This window comes from Melanotaenia boesemani, chromosome 1 (assembly GCF_017639745.1).
Source record: "Melanotaenia boesemani isolate fMelBoe1 chromosome 1, fMelBoe1.pri, whole genome shotgun sequence".
In the NCBI taxonomy this organism is placed as follows: domain Eukaryota; kingdom Metazoa; phylum Chordata; class Actinopteri; order Atheriniformes; family Melanotaeniidae; genus Melanotaenia; species Melanotaenia boesemani.
The window spans coordinates 31,996,384-32,014,929 of record NC_055682.1 but is presented as its reverse complement, the minus strand read 5'-3'; the positions used below and the strand labels follow the sequence as shown (position 1 = coordinate 32,014,929).

Genomic DNA, 18,546 nt, shown 5'->3' with positions numbered 1-18,546 from the left:
TTAAAAAATTAAAAAACTAACAGAGCTAACAAAAATAAGAAAAAAAATCAATAAAAAATATAACAGAAAACAAATCAAAAAACAAACTTAGCCCCCCCCCCCCAAAAAAATGAACAAGAAACTTTAAAAAAAACCCAAAAAAAACAAACAAAAACAATGAAAAATCTAACAATAAATAACTCCACCCCCCAACCCCTCCCCCCAAAATAAACTAAATAAAAACTAACAAAAATAAGAAAAAATGTAACAAAAAAAAAACCAGGACAAAAACTAACAAAAAAACAAACATATATAATAATAATAATAATAATAATAATAAAAAAAATAAAAATAAAAAACATAGCATAAAACTAACAAAAATATAAGCCCGTAAGGGGACACAGAAGAAAAAAAAAACACAATCCAGATAACCAGTATAGAGGACGTAAAGTGACACAATGAATTAATTAAATATATCATTCAATAATTACTTAAATGTGTCATTAAATAATTAAAATGATAATGAAATACATAAATGTGTTATTAAATAATTAAAATGATAATTAAATACATAAATGCGTTATTAAATGTACCATTAATTAATTAAAATACAAATTAATATATGTAAAAACATATATAATTATTTTACTATTTAATTAATTATTTCACTATTTAATTAATTATTATCTATTTATTTCACTATTTAATTAATTATTTATCTTTTTAATTAATTATTTTACTATTTAATTAATTATTTATCCATTTCATTATTTCACTATTTAATTAATTATTTAACTATTTAATTAATTATTTATCTATTTCATTATTTCACTATTTAATTAATTATTTATCTATTTAATTAATTATTTATCTATTTAATTAATCATTTATCTATTTCATTATTTCACAATTTAATTAATTATTTATCTATTTAATTAATTATTTCTCTATTTAATTATTTCACTATTTAATTAATTATTTATCTATTTAAGCAATTATTTCACTATTTAATTATTTATTTCATGGTCCGCCACTGCCATAATCCATCCATCCATTTTCTTCCGCTCATCTGGTGTCGGGTCGCGGGGGCAGCTGCCTAAGCAGGGAAACCCAGACTTCCCTCTCCCGGCCACATTCACCAGCTCATCCGAAGGGATCCCGAGGCGTTCCCAGGCCAGCCGAGAGATGTAGTCTGTCCAGCGTGTCCTGGGTCTGCCCCTGGGCCTCCTTCTGGTGGGACATGCCCGGAACACCTCACCAGGGAGGCGTCCAGGAGGCATCCTAACCAGATGCCCGAGCCACCTCATCTGGCTCCTCTCGATATGGAGGAGAAGCGGCTCTACTCTGAGCCCCTCCCGGATCACCGAGCTTCTCACCCTATCTCTAAGGGAGTTAGAGACAGGCAGTTGAATAAGAAGACCCAAAAGGATGCCTTTCTGCTCCCCCGGATTGAGGAAACGTTGGACTCCCTATCTGGGGCGCAGTGGTTTACCACCATGGATCTGGCCTGTGGATATAATCAAGTGCCTGTAGAAGAGAGTGACAGGAAAAAGACTGCCTTTTGTACTCCGTTCGGCCTGTTTGAGTACAACCGCATGCCTTTTGGGTTGTGCAATGCTCCAGGGACATTCCAGCGTCTTATGGAGAGAATGTTCGGGGCACAGCATGGTCAGTCTCTCTTGTTATATCTGGACGACACTGTGGTCTTCTCCTGCAGTGTTGAAGAACATTTGTTGCGGCTAGAGGCAGTTTTGAGTCGACTACAGCGAGAAGGTCTGACAGTTAAGTTGGAGAAATGTGACTTCTTTAAAAGAAAGGTGCAGTATTTGGGCCACGTGATCTCGGCCGATGGAGTGTTGACAGACCAAGTTGGCTGCCCCCCTTCATCGTCTGGTGGCTGAGCTGGCGGGTTCAAAGAAACAGCGGAACCGAGGGCCCCTGTTCGTGGAGGCGTGGACTGAAGACTGCGAAGGGAGCTTCCAGGAACTCAAGGCTCGACTAGTAAGTGCTACTACGCTTGCTTTTGCTGATTTCTCCCTGCCTTTTGTGTTGGAGGTTGATGCCAGCCACTGCTCACTAGGAGCGGTGTTGTCCCAGGAGCAGGGGGGCAAGTTGAGACCCATCGCCTATGCCAGCCGAAGTCTGCATGCTGCAGAGAAAAATTACAGTTCTATGAAGCTGGAGATGCTGGCCATGAAGTGGGCCATGACCGAGAAGTTCAAAGAGTACTTGTGGGTTCACCAGTGCATCGTCTGAACTGACAACAATCCCCTGAGCCATTTGGATAATGCCAAGCTGGGCACTACAGAACAGCGCTGGGTGGCTGAACTCTCGGCCTTTGACTACACCATCAGATATCGCCCAGGACAGATGAATAAGAATGCGGACGCGCTCTCTCGGCAGAGTTCTGGAGGGGACAGGACTCAACTTGAGCATCATCTCCCAGGCACCGCCATTCCAGCAGCCATTGGTGCCGAGTTGGGGAGGGCACCTAGGGATGCGGTCCAGGGATCCATCGTTGTCCTTCCGTCTCGTAGTTCGGAGGACCTGAGGTTGCTGCAGGGAGCCGACCCAGCCGTAGCTGCGTTTATGGAGTTTTGGCAGCAGCAAAGAGTTCCAAGTTGGGCTGAGAAAGAAAGGCTTCCCCCAGGAGCCCGAGGCTTAGTGAAGCAGTGGGACCGGATTGTCCAGGAAGGAGGTCTGTTGTATCGACGCAGTTGGAGACCAGATGGTGGGGAAGAGTTTCTTCAACTCCTTCTTCCAGAGAGTTTAAAGCGAGAGGTGTTACAGGAACTTCATCAGAATCATAGCAATCAGGGGGTGGCAAGGACAATTGAGGTAGTAAAACAAAGATGTTACTGGCCGGGGATGGACAAGGATGTGTAGGACTGGTGAGAGGTGCGTTCTGGCGAAAGACACTCAGCCCAGAGTCCGTGCCCCCATGGGTCACCTCCTTGCATCAAAGCCGAATCAGGTGTTGGCCATAGATTTTACCATGTTGGAGCCTGCCCGAGACGGGAGAGAGTTGGTGATGGTGATGACGGATGTGTTCACACAGGCTATTCCTACCTGGGACCAGAAGGCGGCAACTGTAGCAAAGGTCCTGGTGCGTGAGTGGTTTCACCGGTTCGGGGTGCCAGTTCGGATTCACTCTGACCAGGGGAGGAACTTTGAGAGTGTGCTGGTGCAACAGCTGTGTGAGGTATACGGGGTTCAGAAAAGCCGCACCACCCCCTACCATCCACAGGGTAATGGACAATGTGAACGGTTCAGCCGAACTATGCATAACCTGTTGCGTTCTCTTCCTCCAGATGAGAAGCAGAGCTGGCCGGAACATCTTCCGCAGCTTGTTTTCCATTACAATGTTACAGCTCATCAGTCGACCGGGGAGTCACCGTATTTCCTGATGTTTGGACAGGAGGCGAACTTACCTGTAGATTTTCTGCTTGGTCATCTTCCGGAGCCCACAACTGCAAGAGTGTGTGATTGGGTGCTGGAGCACCGGAGGCGGTTGATGGTGGCTATGGATGTGGCCAGAGGTAGAATGGAGTTGGCAGCTCGGAAGAGAAAAGAGAGACATGATGGAAAGGTTCAGTGTGAGCCGCTAGGAGTTGGACAGAGGGTGTATCTGCATGATGTGGGTCCAGGACGTAGGAAGATCCGGGATGCGTGGGGTTCCACAGTGTACCAGGTGGTGAAAGCTTCCAGTCCTGGTGGGGTCGTTTACTCTGTTGCCCCTGAGGATAGGCTCCATGTGACAAAGCAGGTCCACCGTACCGCCATCAAGCCCACGTTGCTGCCCCCAGAGTCAAGTTCAGCTGTGCTGTCTGAAGTTGGGCCCGACGAGCCCAGTGATGAGGAGGATTTGGTGTCAGGGTCCTGGGTGCTGTGTAGACAAAGAGACAGTGTTCTATCAACACCGGGGTCGCCACGGTCCTCTGGTGTGTTGCAGGCTCGGGCGCCTGTTAAGCCTCGGCGCTAAAGTGGTGGGACTGGCCCTCGGAGATCGACCCGAAAGACCGCTGGAAAGCATCCCAACCCTCATCGCCTTCCAGGACCACCTAGGAGTGAAGGTGGGGCTGCTGCCTCTGTGGTCCTGGGTGCCAGCAGTTCGACGACAGCCATCTTCCGTCCGTGGTCGTAATGGTTTCGTATTGTTGGGTCACCGATACAAAAGGGGGGGGGAGGATAGGATGTAACCAGGTGGTTCTGCGTAGTGAGGGAGGCTGATGTTTCCGACGCTATGTGCAACCGTGAAGGCGTGGCGGGGCGTGTTTCCACCTCTGTGTTGCCCGCTCTGGCTGATCAAGGGGATTATAAACAGGTGTGGGTAGCCGCATTGTTGCTCTCTGTTTTTGGCTGTATGCAGCATTTGAGTGCGTCGCTGAGGGGGTTCTGGCAGTGTGGATTTGAAGCAAAACTGTGGAGTTTGCCATCGGAGTCGCGGATGTCCCCCAGTCTGGCTGGTGAAGGTATCATCAAGCTGACGTTAACTGACGAGTTTTTCCAGCCTGTTAGCACACCTTGTTGTCATGTTACCCCCCCAGCAGACAACAGCTTAAAAAAGCGTACTAGCTACCACTATGGGGCTATTATTGTAGCAATATTATCTACAAATCCGTGTTGAAAGTCACAAATGCATACGGAGAGTCGTGTATCCGTATCTTAATTTGTGTGTGCACAGTTGGATTCGCAAATGTGTAAATAAATCCACAAATGTGTGATGAGATTTCTGTGTCTGTACAAGAATCTGCAAATGTGTAAAACAACTTGTGTGTAACCCGGTTTGCAAATGTGTAAAAAAATTCCACAAATCTGTATTTAAAGTTGCAAATGTGTAGACCAATCTGTAAATGCGTGCTAAGATCTGCACATGTGCAGACCGATCTGTATCCACAGAGAGACATGAATGCCTGGAGTATTTCAGCTACAAGACCCAGAAATACAGACAAATCGCTGGTTACGAGTCAAGCAGCTTCTGGATTGGCTCTCTCTACACACGTGGATTTTGCTACACTTGTTCCGTGAGAAATCCACAAATGCGTGTCAGGATTCGTATCTGTAACGCTTGGGTTTGCGTGCCCTGACCGCTGGCTCACAGGCTGCCTCACTCCGGCTGCCGTTGGTTCGCTTGCTCTGCTGCTGGCGGTAATATAATTGTACGTGATACTGTTGGTCTTTAGCAGTCCGTGCAAAGTTGAGAGTGATGGAATCCCGGTGATGTGCGAAATTCAGTTCCCCTGAAATAATCTGTTTCCCCTGCGTCGGGAGCGCGCACTGGCTGCGCCGCCCGTCTGCAGGGCATTTCCGACCGATTTCACATCAAAAATGACTCCACGTAATCATGCCAAGGTTCAAACTTTAATTTTAATCGACAAATCCTGCTATATATATATCATATAGACAAAACAACAGTAACAAATAAACCTGGTCTTGTGTTTTTTGTTGTTGTTTGTTTCGTGTTGTTTTTTAATCGCCGAGAGAAGACCTTTCCAGCTTTTGTCATGTTCAGTTGAGCCTTACAGATTTCAGGTAGCTGGCGAACACTGTTTTTTAACACATTGCGTATATTTAGATTTTTTTTATTTATTTATTTTCATTTTTTATTTTTTGCCAAAATGGATGGAACCTAGCTGTTGGCATGATAGGAAGAATTAGACTGCTTAAAAACAATGAGTGTGGCTTTCAGGTAAATTCTTATGTAAAATATGACACATTATTGGATAAAAATGTATTTAGAGCTGCTTATTTTTGGTAGTTAATATCTGTTGTGTTTTTTCCAAAATAATCACCTCTTTTATTAAATGCCTTGTAATATTCCTTGGTTAATGTGATGTATGAGAACACGTGGCTCTTTTCAAAGGAGAAAAATACTTGTATAAAAAGTGAAGGGAAACACAATATTGTACACAATATATGAAAACATTTGCTCTGTATTTTCCAAAGTTACCAGGGGGAACCAAACATTTTAGCTGTCTGAAATATACTGTTCCCCCTCTATATCACAGGAACAGATTAATTTATCAGCAGGTCCCAAACTCTGGTTACTCCTCTCATCATGGACAACAAGTCCTGTGGATATGAAGACACTTGCTCTTTATCTGCCAAAGTTACCAGGGGGAACCAAATATTTTAGCTGTCTGAAATATACTGTTCCCCCTCTATATCACAGGAACAGATTAATTTATCAGCATCTTATATATAGTTACTTGCCACAACTGATTAATTTTGGAGGCCTTTGCTCTTTCCTTCCCACAGTTACCTTATATTAAAGAAAAATAGCAGGCATTCTTTTCAAAATAATTTATTAACATGTATCAGAACTAAACAAACAAGCACACCAGAACAAGCACACCAAACCAAGCACACCGAACAAGCACACAAACCTACACAGAACATGCAAAGCACTCAAAAAATTCCTCTGTTGGTGGGTTTCCCACACATCCCTGGTGAAACCACCTCTGGCACATTTCACACTGGATCTAGAAGAGGGACAAATTATAGTCATTTTCTGTTCAAACGTATTCTAACTTAGCTGGACAGTATCCAAGCTTGTATTTTGCAAGGTAAAATTATAGTTTTTTCCATTTAACATCCTATTATTTTTTTGAATACTTATAAAATGTTGTTACCCAGTTGAAGTCTTTCTCACTGTCCATCTCTTATTTTATTAAGAAAACTTGTGCCACTTCTGCGGAGAGATGGACAGCAAAGGCCTCCAAAATTAATCAGTTGTGGCAAGTAACTATATATAAGATGCTGATAAATTAATCTGTTCCTGTGATATAGAGGGGGAACAGTATATTTCAGACAGCTAAAATATTTGGTTCCCCCTGGTAACTTTGGCAGATAAAGAGCAAGTGTCTTCATATCCACAGGACTTGTTGTCCATGATGAGAGGAGTAACCAGAGTTTGGGACCTGCTGATAAATTAATCTGTTCCTGTGATATAGAGGGGGAACAGTATATTTCAGACAGCTAAAATGTTTGGTTCCCCCTGGTAACTTTGGAAAATACAGAGCAAATGTTTTCATATATTGTGTACAATATTGTGTTTCCCTTCACTTTTTATACAAGTATTTTTCTCCTTTGAAAAGAGCCACGTGTTCTCATACATCACATTAACCAAGGAATATTACAAGGCATTTAATAAAAGAGGTGATTATTTTGGAAAAAACACAACAGATATTAACTACCAAAAATAAGCAGCTCTAAATACATTTTTATCCAATAATGTGTCATATTTTACATAAGAATTTACCTGAAAGCCACACTCATTGTTTTTAAGCAGTCTAATTCTTCCTATCATGCCAACAGCTAGGTTCCATCCATTTTGGCAAAAAATAAAAAATGAAAATAAATAAATAAAAAAAATCTAAATATACGCAATGTGTTAAAAAACAGTGTTCGCCAGCTACCTGAAATCTGTAAGGCTCAACTGAACATGACAAAAGCTGGAAAGGTCTTCTCTCGGCGATTAAAAAACAACACGAAACAAACAACAACAAAAAACACAAGACCAGGTTTATTTGTTACTGTTGTTTTGTCTATATGATATATATATAGCAGGATTTGTCGATTAAAATTAAAGTTTGAACCTTGGCATGATTACGTGGAGTCATTTTTGATGTGAAATCGGTCGGAAATGCCCTGCAGACGGGCGGCGCAGCCAGTGCGTGCTCCCGACGCAGGGGAAACAGATTATTTCAGGGGAACTGAATTTCGCACATCACCGGGATTCCATCACTCTCAACTTTGCACGGACTGCTAAAGACCAACAGTATCACGTACAATTATATTACCGCCAGCAGCAGAGCAAGCGAACCAACGGCAGCCGGAGTGAGGCAGCCTGTGAGCCAGCGGTCAGGGCACGCAAACCCAAGCGTTACGGATACGAATCCTGACACGCATTTGTGGATTTCTCACGGAACAAGTGTAGCAAAATCCACGTGTGTAGAGAGAGCCAATCCAGAAGCTGCTTGACTCGTAACCAGCGATTTGTCTGTATTTCTGGGTCTTGTAGCTGAAATACTCCAGGCATTCATGTCTCTCTGTGGATACAGATCGGTCTGCACATGTGCAGATCTTAGCACGCATTTACAGATTGGTCTACACATTTGCAACTTTAAATACAGATTTGTGGAATTTTTTTACACATTTGCAAACCGGGTTACACACAAGTTGTTTTACACATTTGCAGATTCTTGTACAGACACAGAAATCTCATCACACATTTGTGGATTTATTTACACATTTGCGAATCCAACTGTGCACACACAAATTAAGATACGGATACACGACTCTCTGTATGCATTTGTGACTTTCAACACGGATTTGTAGATAATATTGCTACAATAATAGCCCCATATACCACAGACTGATAGAACATTCACAGGAGTTTCCTTCAGATGTTAAAAGATCTCAGTCTTCTCAGGAAGTAAAGACGGCTTTGGCCCTTCTTGTACAGGTGATTAGTACAGCATGTCCAGTCCAGCTTGTTATCCAGCCACAACCCGAGGTACCTGTAGTTGTCTACAATCTCCACCTTGTCGTCCCTGATGGTCACTGGACGTGGTTGTGGGCTGGACTTCCTGAAGTCAATAACCAGCTCCTTAGTCTTTGAGGTGTTAAGCTGGAGATGGTTCATCTGACTCCAGGTGACAAAGTCACTGACCAGATTCCTGTACTTGTCCTCTCCATCATCCCTGATACACCCCCACGATGGCTGTGTCATCTGCAAACTTCCGGATGTGACACAGCTCTGAGCTGTAACAGAAGTCTGAGGTGTAGAGTGTGAAGAGGAGGGGGGACAGCACCGTCCCCTGGGGTGCTCCTGTGCTGCTAATAACAGTGTCAGATGTGATGTCCTTTAGCCTGACGTACTGCGGTCTCTCTGTGAGGTAGTTACCAATCCAGGACACCAAGCAGGGGTCCACCTGCATCTCCCTCAGTTTGTCCAGAAGCATCAGGGGCTGGATTGTGTTGAAGGCACTTGAAAAATCCAAGAAGAGGATCCTTACTGTGCCCCTCCCCTTATCCAGATGAACTTGGACATGGTGTAGGAGGTAGAGAAGAGCATCCTCCACACCCACACCTGCGCGATAGGCAAACTGTTGGGGGTCCTGGGCCTGTTGCACTTGGGGCTTGAGGAGATTGAGGATGAGCCGCTCCATCGTCTTCATCAGCTGGGATGTAAGTGCCACCGGTCTGTAATCGTTCAGCCCACCAGGATGGTTTTTCTTTGGAACTGGAACAATACAGGATGTTTTCCACAGGGTAGGCACTTTCCCCAGCTGTAGACTGTGGTTGAAGACATGCTGGAGTGGTTCCCCCAGTTCAGCAGCGCAGGTCCTAAGCAGACGAGGAGGCACTCCGTCAGGGCCCGCTGCTTTCCATGGGTGGAGCTTCCTCATTTAACACAAATGCAGAGTACTTATACTCTAACAAATGTAAGATAAAACTAATGTGGATAGTTTTGTTTTGGATATACACATTACACTGGTATACTCCATTTAATGTTAATTTTCAAAGTTTGACATTATTGGACCTGCATTTTAAGTATGTCTGCAACTTAAGTTTTATATAAACTCTGAAAAAACATCACATGGAAGGACTGATTTCTCACTTTACCACAGTAACAGCACTATGTGCTATGTGACAAGATTGTATGAACAATTAAATTATTATTGGACAGGCAAAGTTATATTTTACCTTTCTTTGGACCTGTATTTGAGGACTGAAACTGAAGTATAAGTTCCTTGTATAAGTAATTTGCCCTGTAAAGTTATTGTTGTTACAGTTTGTTTAAATATCAATCACAAGCCATTTTATGAACAATAAAATAATATTGTTTTTGGAACAAAATTTTGCTTGATATTTTCTTACAATGTTTCCCATATGAGACTTGGTAAAGACAGCTACTGGGAAGGTATTCAAAATGGTGTTGTTCATTATTTCAGTACCCAGTAACTTCTTAATAGATTTTCATAACAATATCATTGAATATTTGGAAATATTACATACCAGTGAAAGAGGTAAGACATGACAACAGATCTTTTACTGATAAGAAAGATTAAACTGAACATTACTTTTGGACTCAAGTACAGTTTCAAAATCAGTTTGCTAACAAATTAACAAGAAAAGACCATCACTCTGTTCTTTTGATAACGACATTCCAAAAATCTTGACCAAAGTCTTTTTCAGCAGTGTTTGTTTATCACTGCGTGCATATACCAAGAATAAAGAAAAAAAATTCAAGTTTTGTGATTTTAGTGCAAATTAGAAAAAGATACAAAGAACAGACATTTTTTTAAACCTGGATAAATAAAGAAAAAAATATTATCTACACTGCTGTACTTTATAAAAGTGTAAAACAAGTTTCACTGTGAGAGATCTATTAAATAAAACTTTTAAAAGAAAATAAAACAGCAACAAATGCATTTTTCTGATAAATTCAAAGCTTTAGAACGGAATTTGTGTCAGACACAGAATGTAAGACCAAAAATGTAACAGGAGGGAAAATATGTAAGATCCAATTGATCTATTACAAAATATCCATGGTAAAGCAGTCCAAAATTATTAATTGTCGTTATTAATCAAATCATTAGAAGAAAAAAGTCAACAAACTAATAATTAAAAAATAAATCTTTTTATAGTCAGTTTGATAGAACAAATTGACAGAACAGGATTTAAGATTTGAAATCTGCAATTGCTCTAAATTGGACATTTTAAAATGTCACCATATGTCACATATGCTGTTGAAAGTGTGTAAAATTATTTTTTTTTAAAAGGACATCAAATTTTTTTTTATTTAAAAACTTAAATAAATCTAACAAAAAACTAAACAAAATACACCAACATTATACCTGATGTGTGTTGATGTTATCTGGGTTCCAGGGTAGGGTGGAGTCAAGACTATCTCCATCTTGACTTGAAACAGGCCCAAATTGTACTTCAAAGTCTTCAAGACATGCATTGATAGCCTGGGCAAGATGGGAATTGGACTCATTATTAAATTGTTCTGCATCTTCAGGTTCATGCCAGCTTGTGGGTTGATGTGAATCATTCCCAGCATCATCAGAGGATGGTGAATGCAGGATATCTGTGCAGCTCGTGTCAGAGGGAAGTCTTCAGTGCTTGCTTGATTCACCCACCTGTTGAATTATAATAAAAGGATTACATTAGTTTTATTTATCTTTGTTAGCTTTGTTAAATGTAGCCTTCAGCTCAAACCATGTTTTCAACTACCATAGGCTTAGATGCAGTTTAAACTTTGTTGTTACCAATGTATGCTGTCTGGGGCAAAAACCTAGTCCTCCCCAAACTGCTGCTGTGAATAACTTAAAAAACAATGTGTGCCTTTTCCTGCAGTCTAAATATTCACATCTATCTAAAGTTTTTTTGCTCTGGTCCAAATGAATTTTATAATAACTCTAACAACACTTTTGAGTTTTTCAGAGTTGAATCAAAGTATTCAAACACAATCAAACTTCAAAGGAACTGTACTGAGACCAACTACTCCAACAGGTCTATGTAGAGGTAATTTAATCTACAACCGAGTTTGGTAATTGTGTTCATAAAATGACCAAACAGTACAAACAAAAGAAAATAGCCACAAGGGATCTCTGAATCTTCAGGGTCCGGTGCCATGCCTTTGTTTAATCAAAGAATTTTATTTGTGTATCATGGCGATTATTCACAATAAGGGAATGAAGATTAGCTAGCACTTGCTTGTATTTGCAAACATTGTGGTTTCTAGGTTATGGTTGTACTTTATGGAGACACAAATGACATATACAGTACGTATCACAAACTGGGTTGTTAATATTGTATTGTATTACAGCTTACAATTCCATGCTTTTCCGGCTTTGAGACACTGGGTGATACATCGGAATCTGATGATTTATCTGGATGATCCAACTGATGATCACTTCTTCTCTTCCTAAGATATTTCCTGGTTTGGGTCCTTGTAGTCTGTCTCTGCATCCTCCTGGTCTATAAAAGATAAGCAAAATAGTTATTTATAGGATTGTGGCTACAGTAAAAATAGTTTTAAATGTCCAAACCGGTTTAAATGAATTTAGTTTAATTAGATGTATTTTAACAGTTCAACTATGTTATTTGTTTTGCATCACAATAACAGCAGGAAAGCAATAAAATTTTACTTTTTAGGAAGACAAGGAATAGGAAATAACATATGCCAGCATCTTTTGTGTATGGTGAAATGGCAACTTTCTGTCAAGGCAATAATGTAAAAATCTATATACGAATCTGAGCACTTTTCATAGTCATGATTTGTGTTTAAAGCTTTAAAGTGTGCCAAAAATTACCTTTACAGCTCTGTTCTCAGTGGGCTCAAAATGCAGATGTGTCGGAAAGAAAATGCTGAGTCCTGGCTTTTGAATTTGCAGACAGAAAAGGATTTATGTTCCTAACTGCTGGAAAAAGAATTCCAGCAGGTAAACTAAGGCTAATTATATAAATAATATTAAAATGTACAAGAATTGTGGAACCTGTACAGAAACATGTAATGGAAAATTTACACATAACCCTTATATTCTGTAGACTACACTTTGCATTGTTAAAGCTTGGCTTATGTTTTACTCAGGGAGGAGGATGACTGTGTACTCAGAAAAGGATTTAGTGAGCTCCCCTTCCCCCTTTTCTTCTCTTCCTTGTACCAGGCCATGAGGGGTTTACTACAATGACCTTCGACCTCGATGTTATCAGCTCATGCTCTGGCTATATTAACCAAGCACACATGTACCTCCCCAGACTCGTGCAGCCAAAGCTTCTTTGACTGTGTGATCTCTCATTGCTGATCAGCTCTTAATTAAATACTTTGTTTGATTCTCACTCAGTGTGTGATCTTTGATAAATAAATTCCACTACAAACACAAAAGAGAATTTCTTACAGATTTTACAGGTAAACTAAGCTGACAGTCATTTGAAACACCTAAAAAAAAAAAAAAAAAAAAAAATTACAAGACAACAACAGTAAGATGTATTGCAACAACAACCAAAGTATCAAAGACTCCACACTGTTAACTCCACATGCAGAACAAAAAAACCTTTAGGACAACCCCGGACCACCCTCTGGACCAAGCCACCCTGTCACTAAGACTCCCCTGGACCCACCCTCTGCACCAAGCCAACTCCCACTAAGACTCCCCCGGACCGACCCTCTGGGCCAAGCCACCCTGCCACTAAGACTCCACCGGACCCACCCCTGGATCAAGCCACCTTGCCGTTAAGACTACACCGGACTGACCCTCTGGACCAAGCCACCCCGCCACCAGACCCACCCTCTTGACCAAGTCACCCGCCACTAAGACTCCCCCGGACCCACTCTATGGACCAAGCCACCCCCCACTAAGACTCCCCCGGACTGACCCTCTGGACCAAGCCACCCCGCTACTAAGACTCCACCGGACCCACCCCCGGATCAAGCCACCTTTCTGTTAAGACTACACCGGACTGACCCTCTGGACCAAGCCACCCCGCCACTAAGACTCCCCCGGACCCACCCTCTGGACCAAGCCACCCGCCATTTGGACTCCACCAGACCCACCCCTCGGATCAAAGCCACCTTGCCATTAAGACTACACCGGACTGACCCTCCGGAACAAGCCACCCCTCCATTAAGACTACCCCGGACCCACCCTCTGGACCACCCACCCCTCAGACCAAGCTACCTTGCCACTAAGACTACCTCGGACCCACCCTCTGGACCATCCACCCCCACAGACCAAGCCACCTCGCCACTAAGACTCCCCCGGTCCCACCCTCTGCACCAAGCCACCCAACCCCCGGACCAAGCCACCCTGCCACTAATACTACACCAGACCCACCCTCTGGACCAAGCCACCCCGCCACTGCTGCTTTAGTTAAACAACTCTGTTATTTAAGACAGTTGAGTAGTAAACTCGACCAAGGCAAAGGTTATGAATTTAGCGCCATCTGTCGGTCTGTTAACAACATAACTAAAAAATTGTTGATTGATTTTAATAAAATTTTTAGTAAGTTTAGAAATGGAATAAAGGAACATGACATTACCCTTGTGGGTAACACTTTACAATACTGGACGCAAAATTTGCTTCGTTACTAGGGAATGCCTTGGGGGCGAATCAGAAAGTAAATGGTAGTTAACCAGTACTTACTGGTGACCACAAAGACCAGGCTTATTAGGGAACTACTGGTTAATTATTTGCTTTGTTACTAGCGAACGCCTTACTGGCGAATCAGTAAGTAATGGGTAGTTAACCAGTACTTACTGGTGACCACAAAGACCAGGCTTATTAGAGAACTACTGGTTAATTATGTGCTTCATGTCTAGCAAACACTTTACAGGCAAATCAGGAAGTAATGGGTAGCTAACCAGTACTTACTGGTACCACAAAAACCAGGCTTATTAAGGAACAAAAGAGAAATTCTTCACGTGAGTACTAGATTACTCTGACTCATTGAGTGAACAGCTCATTTAGTCAAAAACCTGTTTCCTGGTGGTTTTTTGAAGCCTTTGTAAGGATGAAAAGCAGTACCATTTATATATTCTTGTACTGCTGTGTCATCTTAACTTTACTTGTTCATCACTTACCAAGTTATAAGTCATTACTTAATCATTGACTTGTCATTATCTGTTATATTGTTTACTTCCTAAAAAAGTCAAACATCATACCAAGTACTTACTGAGGAACCCGTCATTAACTAAGCGGTACCTGACCGGTAACTACTACTTTTGTGTACCTTCATGATCACTGGCTACAGGGCACTTAAAAACTCCAACATTTTTACAAGCCCATTTCTTAAGACATTTTCTTTTTCCACCCAATATGGTCAATTATTTAAAAAGTTAGCTTTTTTTCCCTCAATTAAAAGTACTTTTTGGTAAATATACTTTACATGTATAGCACTTTTCCAGTGTTCCACTTTTCCACTTTTGAGTGTTAACCACTCAAATAAATTTTTTCTTCCATAATCTTTCAATGGTTGCCATTACACCCATGACCACTATCAAAGTTCTCACCTGTAATTTGTCAGGACTCTACCAGCTGTTTTATTAATCTTCAGAATACGTATTTCAATAGAAATATCCCTGAACAGTAAATCAAACACATCACTTTTGAAAAATTGACTTTTCAGTTTTAACATTCAGAATGATCATGATCAAAACATCCCAAAAGAATAGTCATTTACAAATTTAACAAGTATAGAAATGTGATGTGATGTTACTACTTGTCCACAGTGTGTGATGTAGGATTTCGATGGACACAGTGTGCTGCATGTGACGTCACATGTTCCTCTGTGTATGTGGGTCGCTTCAGGGCAGTGTACGGTTCATACTGAAGTCTAATAGAGGCCACATGTAAATAATATGAAAGACGACTGGAACAAATTGCCCTTGAACTTTAAGACCTGCTGTGTGAATGTAGCCTAAAAATTACTTAATCTCTTTCTAAAATAAAAAACAAACCCTGAGTTTAACCCACTTTCTTGAATGGTTCCATTAAGTTTTCCTATGGTTGCCTCTTTACAAGACTCAAGATCTTAAAAAAAAAAAAATCTTATTTCTTAAAGTATTAAACAGCTTTATGCAATTTGTTATGAATTCTTCCAATTATAAATGTTCATGTATTCATACCTTTAATTTGAAGTAGGCATTTGATTTTGAAGACGGCTTATGCACTTCCTCTTCCTTTTCTTCAAGTTCTACCTTCAACTAGAGTGCCTCTAGAGAGAGAGTGGCGCCACCGGAAGCACAAAACGCTTGCCGATCACGTGGTCCATGTAGCCTCCAAAAGTTCCAGGAAGTGCTTGGTGGCCAATACAAAATAATAAGAAAACTACGATAATCGGTAAATAATGATCAATGAAGGCTTTGCTTTGCAATATTTTTATAGTTGTGTTCATTGATATGAATCATGTTAAGTTTACTAAACCTGTATGACATCAACAGCAATGTAAATCGTAATATTTTCTGTTTTTTAACTTTATCTTTCAGACTTGACTGAGGCATACCAACAGGTGACGACAATGATGTACCAAGTGACTACACAAGAAATCTAGGCTCACAGCATAATGATAACTGTTCTTACAGGAAATCTATATCCAATAAATAAAATTTAGATCCCAATTCATTTCAAATAAATGGGTTATCTATTCTTACTTATTACTATCTACTTGTGTGAATTGCATTTAAGTCTTAAGACTTATTTTGACTGAGGCAGACTGATAACTACACAAGTCTGGACTCACAATATAATGTGTTCTTACAGAAAATCCATGGCAAATAAATAAAATTTTGATTTCAATTCATGGAAAATACATGGCTTTCTATCACTATTTGTTAACTATCCCAAGACTTACTCCCTACATATACATAATAAATCAGACAAACACCCTTTGTTTTCCAAATGCATTTAATACCTAAAAGAATTCCTTTACAATAGCATAAAACTCGACTAGATCAGCATGTCTAGCCATTTCTTTTCTCTGCTATCCTTGAATACAGTCTTAACCATGGTATGCTGTGCTGCATGGGGATGCTCCAATCGCTCAGAGAAAGGCGTGCGTATGTATGGCTTCCCCAAAGACAGGGACAGAAGGAAAATATGGATGGCCAAAGTCAGCAGGATACATTTGACCACCATCAGGGACTGTGAAAACAAAAAAGTATGTGAGGTAATCATATTAAAACAATGCATTTACACATTTTCAAAGAACATACCATTGGGAAGTTTAATATTTTTAAATTAAACACAGAGAACACATCACAGGGAGATTTATATGGTTGAGGTTGCAGAATGTAGAAAAAAAGACAGGAAACAACACTTAAAAGTGGCCAAACCAGGAAGGTGAAGAAGAACAGTATCCCAGTTAACGTCAGGCAACCCCAGAACTGCTGAAAGTTCTTCAGGACAATGCTGCACGAGGGAAGAGTGATATACTTCCCTTAAGCATCTCTCTGCTTCTCTGCTCTCCTCCTGCACACTGGGAGAGTGCTGAGTGCTTTCTAGTGCAGCAAATGCACTCAAGTACAATCAGCCACTTATTTTGTATATGTATATTTTGTTAAGTTCTTAAGGTTAACATGTTTGTTACATTTAACAGGTTAGGTTTTATAGTTGCAAAGATTGTAAACATATATACTAAGAGTATTGTGCTATCTAATACTGTGTATTCAACCACAATGTGATATATGCTAGACATGTCCATAGTGCCAGATAAAAGTGAGCTGTGGTGTATGTCAACTAAGGTGAGGTAACTCTGCAGGCACATTTTGAGGCTGACCAGTTTTTTAAGACCAGCAAGGGCAAGATGAGGCTGAGAGAAGATGCGATACCCACCGTCTTTGTGCATCACTCTATGAAAAAAAAGAGGAAGGCCCGAACTCCACGATGCCCTCTTTCACCTGCAAATGCATGGTCCATAGCTGCTGATCACAGCTACTGTATTAAAGATGACACAGGTATAATGTATATAAACTTTTGATAAATATACCAATATTTCTTGTTTAAGTGACATATTTTAATATTAAAAATGAACAGTGCCATGTCTTCTACTTACAACAGTTTCCAAGACTGAGGAGACTGAGAGAAGGGAAAGTGAGACAGTAGAAAGAACCAACATGGCAGATGAGGAGAGACAGGGAGAGCCCACGTCAGTCAGTCAGCACAACAGGGAACCACTAACCACAGATTCACAGCTCCTAAAAAAATGAAAATACAAGAAAATCTAATTAAAAACACCAAAGCAGAATTGAGAAAAATGGAAAAGGAAAATGCACTTCTTAAGAAGAAAATGAAAATTAGGGACAAAAAAATGAAGAAATTTTTAGCAACAGATCAAGTTGAAGCATTAGGGAGACTAACCACAAAAGGGATGAAATGGAGCAACGATACACTGAAGAAGACATTAAAACTTCGATTTGCTGCAGCTTCCACAGGATACAAGGCCTTGCCGGACATGCAGATTCCCCTGCCAGGAATTAGAACCCTGCAAAGAAGGATGCAAACAGTTAAATTTGAGCCTGGTGTTTTGACAGAGGTATTTGACTTCCTCAAACTGAAGGTGAATGGATTTACAGATCTGGAGAAGGCGTGTGTGTTGACCATGGATGAAATGGCAATAACACCAAGTGTGGAGTTACACATGCTTACAGGAAAACTGTATGGTGATGTGACTTTGCCTGGTCACACAGGGGTGGCAACACATGCGGTTGTGTTTATGTTGGCTGGAAACACCACACGCTGGAAGCAAGTTGTGGCATACCATTTCAGTGGCAATTCAACAAATGGAGCAGAGTACAAGCCAATAATTTCAGAAATAATTCAGAGGGCAGCAATTATTGGGCTACATGTCATGAATGTCACCACCGACATGGGTAGCCCTAACCAGGCAATGTGGAAATCGTTTGGGGTCGACCACAACAACACATCGGTGACACATCCATGTGTAATACTCACAAAAGTATTTTGTAGAGTTATAATTATTAATATATAATGTCATCTGGAGTCAATTCTGGGTTTACTGCTTTGAAACTGTTTTATGTTATTAATTTACTCTGCT

The 18,546-nt window shown here is 40.8% G+C and overlaps 1 long non-coding RNA gene across 1 annotated transcript; it reads right to left on the bottom strand.

Moving 5' to 3' along the window:
• Nucleotides 1-17,363: 17,363 nt before the first annotated feature.
• Nucleotides 17,364-17,912, bottom strand: LOC121631821. Its single transcript, XR_006008806.1, has 3 exons — nucleotides 17,850-17,912; nucleotides 17,545-17,686; nucleotides 17,364-17,426 (listed from the first exon to the last, which is right to left on the bottom strand). It is a non-coding gene; the product is annotated as an uncharacterized LOC121631821 (long non-coding RNA).
• Between the last annotated feature and the right edge of the window lie 634 nt (nucleotides 17,913-18,546).